Below are 5,468 nucleotides of genomic sequence, written 5' to 3' on the forward strand. Positions count from 1 at the left end.
GCGCCCACCCCGAGCCTGGCCGCGCCCACCACTTGCACCCAGGTTTTCCAGAATGTGGTGCTGTTGGGGTCGTTCCTCTAGGAGTGTTCCTCTTTGCCACGTGCCCTTGCTGGGCTGTTTTGATCGTGTCCAGGTAGGTTCCGGGACAGTGCGTATGTTAAGTTTTCATCTCTCGGGAGAAAGGATTAGAACGCAAGATTGCCTAGCCCCGTCGAGTGATGCGTGTCTGTAACCTGGCCCTCCCCAGGCCGACCTGGGGGCTGGAGGGAAGGGAGATCGAGGCCAGCCCTGGGCTACGAGATCGTTGTAATGTTCATTCTTAACTGTCTCGTGAAACACGATAGGACTGATTTCTAAATGTGCTGACTTCTCTCACACACAGATGCAGAGGTGTTGGGGGGGGAGGGGACGGGTGATTGCTTTTGATTTGAAGAAATCAGAAGCCGATTTCACCAAGGAATGTTTTATTTTTGTGCTTTCCTTGGCAACCCATATGCTAAAATGTTGGGGTTTTCCAAATGAGCCCTCCACGCAATTGATAAATCTGTAAACGGAAGCACAATGATGTGAAAAGAAGTTCCCATCTTTCATTCTGATCCCTTATTAAAGCCTCCAACCATAATCTGAATGGTTCTATAAATAAAAGTTATTTAAAGAGACGAGTTGATGCAATGCTGGCATTTGTCGTCTACATTGTCCGTGGGGGTGTTAAATATAGGCCAGGCCACTGGTTTAGACGGAGCTTCTGCAAACCCTCCCCTCCCCCACCCCCAGATAAATGGGAGTTCAGTGACTTCTGGTTATGTTTAGCCAATAGGAAGCTCTGAAGAGAGACCCATAAGGGAGAGGGCAAGGTGATCTCCTCTCTCTGCTTCTAGCAATGGTTTTAGTCCTTCCTCAGCATTGACTCGTCCCGACTGCCTGCCCTTACACCATGTCTTGCTTTTTGCTTGGTTGGGAGCCCCTTCTTTTCCCAGGCACTTGTGTTTGCCTCACCGTCACACCTTGTCTTTTGGCATTTCCAAATCTTTTCAACTAGTTTCCCATACTAAACACCCTTTCATGAACTAGCTATTCTGCTTTCCTTATTGAGTTTTTGTCCCAATTTCTGTGCGGAGTCACCATTTCAAAAGGGAACAGGAGACTTAAGAAGGAAATGCTGTAAAAGAGAGACCTCTTCCCAAAAGAAGAAAGTTTTCCACTGAGAGTTTAAATTCTCTCCTCATACCTCTGTTCCACAGATGCCCTTTTTTAATGATGCCCCTATCCATAGTTCCAGTGGTTTTATTTGCCTATAAACCCTAGCCTCTGTGGTACAGTTGATTAGAACAGATCATCCCAATCCATGCCACTCACACTCTGTCTCCAAGGAATGTGAAACATATTCCAACATTCTAGTCTCCACTAAGCACATCAACTTGGAAGGTACCTCAACACAGGAGCTGTGAAGCCTGGCCAGCCACTGTCTTACCCTGATACAGGCACAAAAAGCTATCACTGGAAACAAAGCAAAATAACAATGAAACACTCTGAGAACAGCTAACGTTGTTTTACTGAATAAGCTTCTCTGTCCCCAGAGGCAAAGCCCTAGATAAGGCAAATTAAGGCAAAGAGATTTCAAGAAGTCAACTCACATTACAATTTTTCTTTGTTTTCTTTTAATCTTGAGAAATAGATAAAAATTGAAGCCAAACATCTCTCTTCCCCCTCAACACTCAAAATTCCTCCCTCCCTTATCCCTTTCCATTTATTTCACACGTTCACTGACATTCTCTGGGCACTGGGTCTGTCAATTATTAGAAAGGCAACTATAACAAGATTAGTTTCATCATAACACAGAATTGAAAGCCTGATACCAGTTTTTAAATGCAAGCACCTTTATTTTTTCAGTCCTAGGGCTTGAACTGGAGTCCTGGGAACTGACTCTGAGCCTTTTTTTTTTTTTTTCCCTCAACTCTAGCATTCTTCTACTTGACCCACAGCTCTGCTCTACTTCCAGTTTGGGGGATAATTTATTTGAGATAGGCGTCTCATGGACTTTTCTATCCCAGCTAGCTTCAAACTAGAAACTTCATATCTCAGCCTCCAGAGTAACTAGGATTATAGGCAAGAGCCACCAACATCCAGCTTCTTGTTGTTCTTGTTTGTTTTTTTTTTACCAGGCGTGGGGCTTGAACTGTGTGCCTGGTCACTGTCCCTCAGCTTTTCAGCTCAAGGCTAGCACTCTACCACTTGAGCCACAGTGCCACTTCTGGCCTTTTCTGTTTCTGTGGTACTGAAGAATCGAACCCAGGGCTTCATGGATGCAAGGCGAGCACTCTACCACTGAGCCACCTTCCCAGCCTCTTGTTTTGTTTTTTGAGATGTAGTATTACTTTGCATCCAGGTTTGCATCCTTGGATCTCATAATGGCCTTGAATTGGGGATCATCCTAGATCAACTTCCTGAATGCTGGGTTACAGATGTAATTTTAAATATAACAACCCTCAGGTACATTCCATTATTCCAGCCTTTGCTCTCAGTACATAGTCATTTATTATTCCAGCATAAGGACAATTCAAAGTCCCTTCCAGACATTCTTCTAGAGGCAGTGAAGAGATCACTGTTTTTCGGTGCAGTATTTACAACTAATTTACTTCTTCCTTTGAGTCTTAATCTGCCAATTTTGATATTTCATAATCTAGCAACTCTAGACTAAATCAAGTGATTCCCTATCAAAGAAAGGCAAATATAATTTCCATTAAGAACATGGACAAATGGGAAGAAGCCACAAGACACAGAATAAAGCAAAGAAGTGAGCCACTGAGTCCAATGGGCATTATTGAGACAACAAAGACTTCTATTATCAGCTAACCTGAGCGCTCGCCTTGAGCTGAAGAGCTGAGGGACAGCGCCCAGGCCCAGAGTTCAAGCCCCACGACCAACCAAAAAAAAAAAGTATCAGCTAACCTGGCTTGATAATAGTGCCTGCTAGGACAATTTCTATTGACATGAGGACGTTAAGCTGCGCCATCTTATTTGGGGATAGGTGATATGTGTGAGCTTTCTGTTACTACAAGAAAACAGTAGAGATAATCAACTTTAAAAGACTAAAGGTTTATTTTGGCTCTCACTTGGAGAGGCTTCACTATATGGTCACTTGGCACTATTGCTTTTGGGCCTATGATGAGATAGCCCATAATGGTTGGAGTGTTTAATAAGTAGAACAAGTGCAAAGTAGAAAGAGAGAAAAAGAGGGTCCCAATAACTCTCATCTCCTTTTATCTCCCTGGCTTTCTCTATCATCTATCTACCTGTCTCTCTGTATGTATCTATCTGTCATCTACATATCTCTATTTTAAGACACACTCTTACTCTAGACCAGGCTTGCCTGGTACTTTTCATCTTCTGTCTCTGAGTGTTGAGATACTGGCATATACCACCACACCTAGCTGCCTCCCCTCTTAAAGATTCCACTAAGTCCCAGTAAGGACAAACTGGGAACCAAGCCTCTAATCCACATGTCTTTGGAAAATACTTCAAGTTCTATAGCAGTTCTATATATACTTTTGTATATGTGGGGTGTGGATTGGGCCCAGGGTTTACATGTGCTACACATGGACACACTGTACCACTAAGTGCACCCCAATCCTGCAAGTCACATTTTATTAAAAGCATCAGAATCTGGAAATTGCCTGAGGTACTCTACGAAATTAAAACGTGTTTTAAAGAACCACAGGCCTACAATACAGACCTGTCTGCCAGTTTCATTTTAGGGGAACTTCCTCAAAGCCAACACCAAAACCCTTAAGCCAACACCAACCCTTAAGCTATAATTGAAGAATCAAGGCTGGCCAACATCTATGGCGTTTCTTTGTACTAACAACTACTCGAGTATGCATGACATGTAGTGCATCCTGCTAGACACACTTTGTCTCAAGATAGTGTAGATGCAGAAAGGTGGCTGGTCTGGCAGAGATCTCTGCATCTCTATCCTCCAAAGTATCAACATTACATTATCCTCCAACTAAATTCAATCCATGGCAATGTCAATGTTTACCTGGAGGGAGATAGCAAGGCACTCCCACACAGCTTTGGGCAGTCTAGATTCATTTCTTCCTATTCCAAATGCCAAGATCTCACACTTTCTTGGTAAACACTCCAACTGTATGCATAGAAAGGCAGTGAGAACCTGATTTTTGTCCTTCAGTCCAACAAATGATTGGTTTCTTGATTTGGAACTCAGCATTCTTGTTACCAGCTCTTCTTTTCTCTATGCATATCCAGGAAAATATCAATAGAAATATGTAAGTGTCTTGCTGTATTGTAAGGAAGATGCGTAGGAGAAAAAAAAATCAACACAAACTGATTTACAAAGTCTGAGTCTAACCAGGAGAGAGTAATCATGGAGGAATTTGAAGAGTTCAAAAAAAAGAATTTTATCTGAGCTCAGGCCAAGATAGGAGGATCACTTGAGTCCAGGAATTCCAGGCCAGCCTATATAATAGTGAGATTCTATATTAAATAAATAAAACTAGGGCTGGGGTATAGCTCAGTGGCAGAGAACTTGACTAATATGTAGGAAGCCCTAGTTTCAATGGACAGTACAGATAAATAGGAATTTTTGACTATGACAGATGCTGTAAACTGAATTGTGCTCCCCTCCCTCAATTCATGCCTACCACAGAACACTACTCTAGAGATAGAGCCTGATCAAGGCAAATAATTAAAATGGAGGTGATACTATCTTCCCTGACAAATCAGATCAATAAATATGTAAGAGGTGGTACAAATGAGAAGAAAGGAAGGAAACAAGGCTGTGTACTTTAAGCTGTATCAGAAGACTGAGGAGAGGCTAGAGGGTGAAAAAATAACAACAATGAGTAGCATTGTTTAGCTTCTATATTTCAGTGCTTTACTTTTGAAACCTTAAGAGGTTTACCAATAGGAGGACATTTCTTTTTTCCTAAATTTCACTGACAATTATAACTTCCTAAACTGGAGGTTACAGAAATATGTGTGTATGTATTTATACATATATAAATGATATTTGATTTTTTTTCTTTCATGCAATTGTTTCTAACGCATTTATAAGATTATTTCTTGGTTGCTTTGTATGTCCCTCCCCCACAGTATAACCCCTGCTTTCACTGTATTTGATGTCGGTATAATTTGTGGAGGGGAAGGGGAAAAACAAGTCGTTTAAATAAGGATACAGGTGGACCCATTGCAACAATGAGAAGTACAAGTTGTCATGTCGAAAACAAACTTTACAACTTTGGTGGTGGGGAGGATTGGGTGGGGGGGGGCGCAGGGAGGCTGGGAAGGGATGGGAAGGGGAAGCAAAGGAGGAGGCTACAATGCTTGATAAGAAATGTACTCATGGGCTGGGAAGGTGGCTCAGTGGTAGAGCGCTTGCCTTGTATGTGTGAGGCCCTGGGTTCGATTCCTCAGCACCATATGAGCAAAAAGAAAAAAGCCGGAAGTGG

General features: G+C 42.4%; 1 protein-coding gene across 1 annotated transcript in view; it reads right to left on the reverse strand.

Annotated features, from left to right (window-relative positions):
* Positions 1-5,468, reverse strand: part of Rnf125 (ring finger protein 125, E3 ubiquitin protein ligase) — a 39,950-nt gene that overhangs the window by 918 nt on the left and 33,564 nt on the right. The gene's annotated exons all lie outside the window — the stretch shown is intronic.

This window comes from Dipodomys ordii, unplaced genomic scaffold (assembly GCF_000151885.1).
Source record: "Dipodomys ordii isolate 6190 unplaced genomic scaffold, Dord_2.0 Scaffold25, whole genome shotgun sequence".
Classification (NCBI taxonomy): domain Eukaryota; kingdom Metazoa; phylum Chordata; class Mammalia; order Rodentia; family Heteromyidae; genus Dipodomys; species Dipodomys ordii.